General features: G+C 46.2%; 1 long non-coding RNA gene across 1 annotated transcript in view; it reads left to right on the forward strand.

The window, feature by feature from the left end:
* Window positions 1-8,757, forward strand: part of LOC119972950 — a 133,737-nt gene extending 124,980 nt beyond the window's left edge. The window contains exon 3 of the long non-coding RNA XR_005462189.1: window positions 8,441-8,757. This is a non-coding gene — a long non-coding RNA (uncharacterized LOC119972950). The remainder of the gene's footprint in view (window positions 1-8,440) is intronic.
* The last annotated feature ends 2,202 nt before the right edge of the window (window positions 8,758-10,959 follow it).

Below are 10,959 nucleotides of genomic sequence, written 5' to 3' on the forward strand. Positions count from 1 at the left end.
TAGTTAACGTAGATTGTGCACTTTTGGTTTTCCCATTTTAGCTCCGGAGTACATACTACGTCGGTTCATCAGGGTGGTTAGGACCAGACATATGAAAGCCAGTATTATTTCTATAGAGGAGAAAAGATTTAATAAAGGCTTTTAAAGTGATGAAGAGTTTTGATCAAATGAATAAGGAAAGATTATTTCCCCTGCTTAAATGTCAGCAACAAGGGATCATCAAATGAAAGCTGTCGCAAACTTAATGAGCTGATTGAGAGTCTCGAATAATTTTTTATGCAAAGGAGTATGGAAGCTTTGCTACGAGGAGTAGTTGAGGCAGATGTCATTACAAGCTTTAAATGGATAAATATTTAAAGCAGAATAAGATAGAAGGAAACGGAGAGACAGCAGGGTAATGGAATAGTTTTAGAATACACAGAAACATAGGAACAGGAGTAGGCCATTCAGCCCCTCGATCCTGTGCAGCAGTGTAATGAGATCATGGCTGATCTGTGACCTAACCTCCCTTTGGCCCATATGCCTTAATATTTTTTCTCAACAAAAATCTATGTCAGACTTAAAATTAATAACTGTTCGAGCTTCAACTGCTGTTTGTGGGAGAGAGTTCCAAATCTACTATCCTTTGAGTGAAGACGTTTTTCTTCACATCTCTATTGCATGGTTTAGCCCTAATTTCTAGACTATGCCCCCTAGTTATAGAATCTCCAACCCATGGAAATAGTTTATCTTTATCTACCCTGTCTTTCCCTGTTTGAATACCCAAGCGAAGTTCGAACACAGAAAAAAATGAGTTGGATGGCCTCCATCTAAATTGTAAACTTATTTGATTGCATGAATATATTTCAGAAACAAAGAATGGATCACAATTCAGGTTTGGAAAAACATGTTCACATCATTTGCTTCACGCCATGCCAGTCGGGGGCCGTTGGCAGCGCACCCCCGGCAATTCTCCGGGCCCCGATGGGCCGATAGGCCGTCCATTTTTGGCTAGTCACGCTGGCGTGGGTTATGTATGGTCCCACACTGTGGAACCTGGCAGGTAAGTCAGTGGGGGCGGTCCTCGGGGGGGGGGGGGTCGCAGGGGGATCCGACCCCGGGAGGAGCCCCCACGGTGGCCTGGTCCCCGATCGCGGCCCACCGATCTGCGGGTGGGCCTGTTCTGTGGGGGCACTGCCTCCTTCCGTGCTGGCCCCAGTAGGGGTCCGCCATGGCCGACGTGGAGAAGAGAACACCCCCCCGCGCATGCGGCAAAATATGCGGGCTGGCCTGCGCATGCGCGGAACCATCCCTTCGGCGCCGGCTGGAGTGGCGCCAAACACTTCGCCTTCCACCTAGCCCCCGAGACAGGTGAGAATTCCTCACCTTGGGGGCCCGTTGGCGCCGGAGTCATTGGCGCCGGTTTTCCCGCCGGCGTGGTGACTAAGTCTCCGGAAGGTAGAATCCCAGCCTATGTAATTAGAGAATGGCTACAATGCAGATGAAAGCCATTCAGCCTATATGGCGGAATTTCTCCCCCCTCCTGTGGCAGGATTCATGATGGCAGTGGAGGACTGACATTGGCCAACAGTGGACACTTCTTGTTCTGCGGCTAATAACGAGGTTTCCTGATGTCTGAACCCGTGCCACCGGGCAACACACAGTGGGGGTTCTCCATCCTCAAGATCTGGAAGATCCCACCAGCTGGAATGGCTGGAAAATTCCAACCATGAGGGCAATTATGAGCCCGTGTTATCCATCAGCGTAAACAATGACATGGGCCCAAATTCTTGCAAGAATTGGAAAATGGGATACTCAGCCTTGCCTCTAATGTAATGATGTTCCTGGCCAGAACCTGATTTCAATAAATTTCAATACATTTAATTGTATTGACTTCCCCACAATTTGTTCATGTCATGTGAGTGTCCCTTTAAGAAAGGTTTAGTCTCTTATCATGTGACTTGCAGCATCTTTGGCTGTGGCTGTCAGGTGAGAGTCTTTTTTAAGGTTTCAGTTTCAGTTTGACTGCTTTTGACTGTAGCAGGAGAAAGAGGTGTTTTTCTCTGTTTTCATTTTAAAAGCTGTTCCAGTAAAAAAAACATTGGTTGTGGCTAACTGCCTTGGTAAATTTAAAGTTATAGTTGTTTTCCGGAAGGAGTTTGAATCTGCTGGCTGGACCTGGATCAGAATTTCAGTTAAAGGACCAGTCCCATTCAAGCGAGCATACAGTGTGCTGGGTCATGCCTTTGAAAAGGGGCTTTGGTTTATTGGATTTTGTTATTGAATTGGAACAGCTAAGGGGGAATTCATTAAGTGTTATACATAGGTTACTGTAGCCATGTGAGGTCTTTATATTTGTAATTGATACAAATTCTTGCTCTTTTTATGTACATATATATATATGTGTTAACAACATTCTTAGAATAAACCTTGTTTTGATTAAGGTGTCTCTGAAGTCTGATGAATCACACCTGCAGTGAAGGCTTTAGTGCTCCTCCTATCCAAATTTAACATAAAGGGTGTAGGTCAGGTAAACTTCATAATACACTTTGGTGTTTCTAAGCCCTAGCCCATAACATTCCCTTCTCATTGAATATTCATACCGTGCCGACGTTACACCACATCAGCGAGGTTTTCAACAGTTTCTACAAAACTCGAAGCGATTGAGGGGAACATTGATCAGTATAGCCCCACAGGGATAGCATACCCGAGCAGAGCCATGGTGGCAGTGCCAAGGTGGTCCTCTGTGCACGAGTAGGCTTACATTAACACCGCAATGAAGTAACTGCAAAATCCCCCAGTCACCAAACCACGGCTCCTGTTCGGGTACACTGAGGTTTATTAGTAAAACAGATTAATTCAACTGCATATCACCCACAGTCTCAGAGGAACATTGCAAAGATGGCTTCAAATCATTAAAACTATGATTATAGCTTATTGCCTTGAATGTGCTGAGGGGTGGGATAGAAGAATTTCATGTTGTTATTTACCATTGGAGAAGTGTTTAACACAACAATGGTGTCAACCCCTTTGAGCCAGTTTATTGACATGAATTAAAGGCACCACTTAAATTTGTTAAATACAGAGTTATGGCCCAGGGAGAAGTAACACCGGTGGCAGCAAGCGCAGGAGTTTGGGGACATCTTATGGTTTCAAAGAACAAAGAACAATACAGCATAGGAACAGGCCCTTCGGCCCTCCAAGCCTGTACCAGTCATGATACCACCCATGGCCAAAACCCTCAGTGCTTCCTAGTGCCGTATCCCTCTATATCCATCCTATCCATGTATTTGTCGAGATGCCTTTTTTTAAAATTTAGAGTACCCAATTATTTTTTTTTCCAATTAAGGGGCAATTTAGTGTGACCAATCCACCTAATCTGCACAGATTTGGGTTGTGGGGGGTGAAACCCAAGCAGACATGGGAAGAATGTGGAAACTCCACACGGACAGTGACCCAGGGCCGGGATTCGAACCCGGGTCCTCAGCGCCGCAGTTCCAGTGCTATCCACTGCGCCACATGCCGCCCATGCCTTTTGAACGCCGTTAATGTATCAGCTTCCTCAATCCTCCCCAGCAACGGGTTCCTGGCACTCATCACCCAATGAATAAAAAACCTGCCTTGCACATCTCCCAGAAACATTAAGAAAAACTTTAAGAAAAACAGCAAATCAGGTAACTGAATTTTGAGTTTTCAAAATGTGAATAAATAATAGTTCTGTTACCTTTGCCATATGCGACACTGATGGCTAGGTTTAGAGGTCAAGGGATACCCCCAGAAGACCTTTTTTGTTACTTGTTCATGTGGTGTGGGCGTCACTAGCTGAGCCAGCATTTATTGTATATCCCTGAGGGCATTTAATGGTCAGCCACATTGCTGTGGATCTGGAGTCACATGTAGGCTAGATCAGGTAAGGATGACAGATTTCATTCCCCAAAGGATATTAGTGAATATGCTTAAATAGTATTTTGACAGGGTGGCAAGTCACCAATGAGTGCACTCCAAGTAGTAAAGAAGGAAAATGGTGATATGGAAACACTTGAGCATTCGAATATTGAGTCAGGGTTCAAACATTCTCAGATCAAACTCCCAATAATAAATTAGCCAAAATGCAGATTTAAAAAAAATTAGATAGGACATCACATCATCTTCCAAAGAGATCTCAGAATGACGTAAGCAAGCTGCTTAAAGAGTTAGTTAGTGTGCATAGGTAAACCAGAGTAAATTTAGTTAGTTATGCAGACTATTGGTGTGGGAAATGTCACACCCATCGAATAAAATTCTGACTGACTGAGGGCTGGATTCTCCGATTTTGAGACGAAGTGCCGTGCCGGTGTGGGAACCATGACATTTTATGACAGATCAAATGTGCAATAGCTGCACCAATTTAGCTACTTTAAATGGACTGGCACCATCGGCACACGGAACACAATCAATTCCATGGAAAACGGTGCCGATTTGTCGGGTCCGTGATTGGTGCACATGAGGCTCACACACCGTAGCCGCATTTAAACGATCCATCCCCCTCACACACACCGTCCCAGTCAACAAGATGGCTGGAAGGAGAGCAGCGCCAGAGTTCCGGGAAGTTTAGCTGGACACCCTCTTGGATGCCATGGAGGAGAGAAGAAAGAACCTACACCCTGGCTGGGGAGGAAGGCCACCAGTGCTGCTGTTCGCTGTGTCTGGGCACAGGTGGCAGAGGCGATCTGCGCCATGGGTAATGTCGTCTGGACTGGCATCCAGTGACGGAAGAAACTCCACAATCTCAGGGTGGCCAGAGTGAGTTGGTTGCTCCGTGCTCCTGTCACTTCCCCTCCCCCAGGAGAAGGCCGTGCACAACTGCCGGAAGCGGGAGAAGACGGGAGCGGGAACACCAGAACTGTGGCCCCTCACCATGCCCGAGCAGAAAGCACTGGACGTGGCCGGCGGCCCGGAGGAAAGGAAGGTCACCCAGGTGAAGTTCGTCGGTGGGTGAGGAAGTGAGACCCCGCTTAGTTGCGGATCCCCATTACACATGTGTGGACACACCACTCTTTGGGGGAGGGGGGCACCCCAGCTGCTCGGCTTGTCCCCCTGCCCCTTCCCCATCCCTGGCAGAGGGCCCACACCGCAGCCAGCATGGCCGGTGTCCGGGCTGGCAGCCTGCAGTCACTCCACGCCATTTCCCACCTCCTCTCTCTCGCTCAGCAGCTCAGCAAGTGAACCACGCTGTCGGGAACTCGGCCCATCGGAGACGGTGAATCTCGGAGGCTCCAGAGAATAGGTGATGCACTATCAATTACGACGAGACGAGAGTAGAGAGTAATCAAGACTTTATTAAGCAGAGATGTGTTGCCTCCTGCAGCTGCTGCCGAAATGGCTGCAGTTCAGAGAGCACACACATTTATACTCCACCTACTGGGTGGAGCCAGCAGGCAGGGACCTACCCCCGTACCTGTAGTACAGGAGCATTACCGTATTACTTCTCATGTACGTAATATATACAAACAGTGGTGACTACCACAATAGGGTGTCAGGCCCACTAATAATATGCCTTCTGTACTTTAATGTGGCACAGGAGTGACACATTCACACCAGAGTGCCAGAGGATCCTTATTTGCCGTCAAATTGGCACCTACCCCGATTTTGTCGTCGGAGGCTCTGCCCAATTGCGTTTCGCGATTGCGGCATCGGCAAGCGGAGAATCCCTCCCTGAATCTTGGAAAACTACCTCAAGTCAAAAAGGAAATGAAATTAATGCTGGACAATGGCATAATTGAACTAAATCAAAGTAGCTGCAGTACTCGAGTCATACTGGTACCAAAACCTGATAAATTGCTAAGATTTTGCATTGGTTACAAGAAAATTAATACTGTAACAAAAATCGATTCTTATTCAATTCCCCAGCTTGAGGACTGTATTGATAGAGTTGGAAGTTCAGACTTTGTGATTGAGGTCAATTTTTTAAAAGGTTATTGACAAGTTCACTGACAGATCAAGCCAAATAAATCTCTTCTTTCATAAACCTAGATGTGCCATCCTGATGTGAGTTTATTAGAATGAAGAATGCATCAGCTACCTTTCAAAGATTAACAAACCAAGCAATTGGTTACACAACTGTGTTGTATATATTTAAGATCTGCTGGTCTGGTGTAACGCTTGAGAAGAGCACTTGAGAGCATCATTTGATGGACTAGAAAAAGCTGATTTGGTGATAGCTTTGGTGAAAAATGAGTTTGCCAAGGCCAAAGTAATCTATTTAGGACATAGTGTGGGACAAGGTCAAGCTTGCTAGGAGAAGCTGAAGTTCAAGCGATTCCTGGCCCTATAATAGAATGAGAAATACAACGGTTCCTCAGAATATGTGGATTTTACAGCAAGTTTGTCCCTAATTTCAGCATGGTCGTCACTTGATTGACAAACCCGATAAAGGAAAATATAAAAGTTAACTGGACAGAATCTTGTGTTTGATACATTAAAATGGCCGTTTTAATAAATGTATCTGATTTGGCTGCTCCAAATTTCAATAAACCATTCAAAATAGCTATTGATGTTCGCAATGGAGTCATGAGAGCAGTGTTGCTGCAAGATGATGATACAGAGTCCAGTCAGTTACTTTTCAAGAAAACTTAATACATATCAACGAAAGTGCTTGACAATTTAGAAGAAAAGTTAAGTCTTGTCTTGGCTTGTCAACAACTTGAAGTGGAAGCTTGGAATAATAAATTATTCGCAGCTGCTTTTGCAGATGTCCCGCATGAAGAATCTTCAGCTGCTTTGCTGGAGTTTGATGCTGCAGCTCTGCAACGTAAAAATGAGTATGTTGCTGGGAAAAACTTTGGAGGCAATTTTCAGCCTACGTTAGCCATCAGCAAGAACAGCAGAGAATCCCGCAATGGGGATTTTGTGAGGAGGGGAGTCCTCCCTGTCTGTGCGGGAGGTCTTGAGGGAGTGAACTATCGGTGCTAATTAGGGCACCCTTTAAGTAATTTTTAAGGCCGCCCTGATCTTTGTAACAAAGGCCTAGGTCCCACCCTGCCGCAGTGAAAGTTTAAACTACGCCCCTGAATATGTTTACAGAGAGATTTGAACTAAAAACTGAACTGTGCTGCTGTAGAGGCACAAGCCAGGTTTCAGTCAGAGATTGACACTCTGGAAAAATATGGATAAATTCTGCCCAATGTATTTACTGATGCTCTATCCAGAGTTTAAAGAAGTGGTGGAAGAGAGAAGGCCGGCTCTTGTTCTGGCGATTTCATGTTCTTTGAATCATGTTAATCGTAATTGTAACGTTTACTTGCTTTGATAAGGCTCTTAGAATTTTGTCCATACAACATGTAATTGTGAAAGACAAGAATATTTCTATGTACGGGATGTAAATATTTATTTGCCAAAATAAATGATGATAAGAACTTGCAGTATTTCAATCTTCCTGTTGCTTGCCAATTTGGCTCGGCAGGTTAGTCTCATGCCCATGTGTCTGTTGTTGGCCTGGAAAGGTGCTCTGGTGAGGTCAGACACAGGAGCAGCATCTCATCTTCTGATTGAGTAAGTTACAGCCCTGAGGACTCAACATTGAGTTGAATAGCTTTGAACTGTGACCTTTATCCTCCATCTTAACTTACTGTTTTTAATACCCCTTGCATTTTTTGTCTTAATGCAAAAATCCCCCCCCCCCAAATATGTCTCTTGTTCTTGTTTGCTACATCTTTGTTGCAGTTTATCCCAGCCACAGTATGATATCCAACACGTCTTCCATCTCTTTTTGTTCAAGAGTTTGAAGAGTCAAACAGACTTGAAATGTTAACCCTGTTTTCTCTCTCCACAGATGTAGCCATCCTGCTGAGTTTTTCCAGCACATTCTCTGCTTTTCTTTCAGATTCAAGCATCCACAGTAGTTTGCTTATGTTATGACAGTATTTCAAAACTGTCATAAAGAAGCCTTTGTTTCTTTTTTCCCAAGCGGGCGGTGGGGGGGGGGGGGGGGGGGGGGAGGTGGAGTAGAGTGTAATAGAATCCATAGTTTCAAGGGCTTGTATCAGTTGAGACAGCTTCTAATTTAACAGGGAAAGCGAAAACAGGGAAAGGGGAGATCATCCAGACCAAGTCATAGATGTTCTGCAGAAATGTGCCACTGTTGGTGAAGGCTGTGCCCATGGAACTCGGGTTAGTTGGCCATTGTTTTTGCCCAGGGATCCGGTTAACACCTAAAATTCCTTATGAGAAGGAAAGGTTTTTGTGACTGAGGTTGATGACACATTTTTAAGATCTGTCTCAGCTGTACCTGTCAGTTAATTTGTAATTTTTAGTTAAAACCAATAATAATCTGGCTGCTAGTTCATTTATAACTAAGCTTCATTTTAAGTTTTAGGGTATAGTCGATTACCTCAGATAGTCTTCAGCATTTTCTTGGTTTAACTCTTGTGTAGAAAAAAAAAACTGTTTTAAACCATTGGATCTTGTGGCTTTATTCTTTCAGGAACTGAGTGGGATTTTGGATTTCTTCTTTTTGAAAAAAAGTTACCGCTCTAAACTGAGATCATAACAAGAGACACACAGCAAGAGGGGCTGCAGGGGGAAGAAATCACAACCAAAGATATCTGATGTGCCCCCCATACCCCAAGAGACAGCTTCCTTCACATGACAGAGCACCTGTGCTGTAGAAAATTGTGGCTCTCCATACAAATAATATTTGTGCTCTGGTTCACAATGGCCAGAGGCTTCAAGATTCATTCCTAGATCCCTACATGTGTGATGAATAAGAAATTGATACATTATTTCATATTTCTGGCAGTAATGTTATTAAAATCGTGGTTTAAAATACATTCAGGCAGTGTGTCTGCTAATGCTGTAATTAAGGTGTAAAAGAGTGAGGTAATCATTCATTCCAACCTTTTAACCTGGTTATAGGTAAAGAGCTGATGGAACATTGTTTATACTTTGGATGGTTTCCTGGAGAGTAGGTTATATTTAGTGTTGGCTGAGCAATTTATGGAGCTTAGTGGGATACATATGAAGTAATGAATAGAAGAAGCCAGGTCTGTTTGCAGTTCTGCAGTCTGTTATAACATTTTAAGTTGAACAGCTATTTTCCATATGATTTGAGTCTGATAACACAGAAATGTACTGGATCTGCTCTTGAAAGTAACTCTTTCTAAAGGTTTGTACAGCTAAGCAAGTAATCTGTTTTGTTACCTCTACTTAAAAGCAACACTTGAACTGTATTGTGTGGCTTAGTTGGAATTAGTGGCAGGTGCAGATAATAGGTTCAGGTTTTACCTTTTTTTTAAGAACTGTTTAACTGATAATTTTAAATCTTTTTCTTTAATGTTAATGTGGTTAATTCTGGGTGCGATTCAGTGGACTTAAAATGAAATCCACTTTCAAGGGCATTTTGCTGGGTGATTCTCGGTGGCTGCAATGCCGTGAATCACCCTGCTATTCACCTGCACTTTGCCACCTAGAGCGATTTTATGATGTCGGGCTAATATCGCTAGCAGGAACAGGGCGGGATTCTCCAACCCCCCGATGGGTCGGAGAATCCCTGGGGGTGGCGCAAATCCCGCCCTGCCGCCTCAACGCCGGCTGCCGTATTCTCCGGCACTGTTTTTCAGGCGGGGTTCACGCCACACCGGTTGGGAGCCATTGGCAGCGCCATCCACCCGCCCCCGGAAATTCTCCAGGCCCCGATGGGCCGGGCGGCCGTTCGTTTTTGGCCAGACCTGCCGGCGTGGGTTACGAATGGTCCCACACGGCGGAACTTGCAAGTAAGTCAGCTGGGGCGGTCCTCGGGGAGGTGCAGGGGGATCTGTCCGGGGGGGGGGGCTCCACGGTGGCTTGGCCTGCGATTGGGGCCCACCGATATGCGGGTGGGCCTGTGCCGTGGGGGCACTCCTTCCTTCCGCGCCAGCCCCTATAGGGCTCCGCCATGGCCGGCGTGGAGAAGAGAACCCCCCGTGCATGCGCCAAAACACGGCGGTGGTTCCGCGCATGCATGAGATCATGCCGGCCCTTTGGCACATTCGCGAATTCGCGCAGTCCCTTCGGCACAGGCTGGAGCAGCGCCAACCCCTCCACCGTCCACCTGGCCACCGAGACAGATGAGAATTCCTCACATTGGAGGCCCATTGACGCCTGAATCGTTGACGCCGGTTTTCCCGCCGGCGTGGGGACTTAATCCCCGGAAAGAAGAATCCCTGCCCAGTTGTTTGCAGATCGGGGAACATTTTGATTGGCAGCCCAATCTCCCCCCCCCCCCCCCCCCCACCAGATTTCAGCCCCCCCTCACCACTGCTTTTCTGGACACACCCCGCACTCCCCAATCTTGTTGAGGCCCCTGGGAACCCCCTCTCTCCACTTGGCAAGGGCCAACCCCTAACAGTGCCAACCTGGCACCTGGACCCCCTGGCACTTCCAGCCTGGCATCCAGCTATGTCTCTGGCACCCTGGCAGTGCCTGCTGGGCACCCTGCCCTATCATTGCCCACCCAGAGGTCTCTAATGCCCTGAATGACTCTACCATGTACCGTTATGCCTGGTTCACATTTGTGTGAACTAGTACTAAACAGCGCTCTGGCGGGTTGCGACAGTTGAGTCCCTGGCACATGGTGAATCTGGCATACGGGCATTTAATTAATCCATTAGGTTCATTTAAATATGCAGGTCTGTATATCGCCCTCACTGGACGAGTTCCAGATCGCACCAGGCGGAGTGAGTTGGGTGACTTGTGATCGGCCCAGCGCAGAGCACGATTTGAGGCTGTCGTGCAATTTACCCATTGTGCTGGCCACAATGGGGTCGCTGAATTGCGCCCTGAATTTCAATGCATTGGGGATGCTCCAGGGATCACCTGCATACCTGGCTAAATTTTATTGTCAGTACCTCATCATACCATCAAGCAGGTCATGGACATCCTATTCTGGAAAAGGCAAAATGAGAGGATGGGGAGGGGGGGAGGGTTATATCTGCTTTGGGATAGCTGGACCAGCGCAATGTAGGA

The sequence above is a fragment of the Scyliorhinus canicula genome, chromosome 10, assembly GCF_902713615.1.
Source record: "Scyliorhinus canicula chromosome 10, sScyCan1.1, whole genome shotgun sequence".
Classification (NCBI taxonomy): Eukaryota; Metazoa; Chordata; class Chondrichthyes; order Carcharhiniformes; family Scyliorhinidae; genus Scyliorhinus; species Scyliorhinus canicula.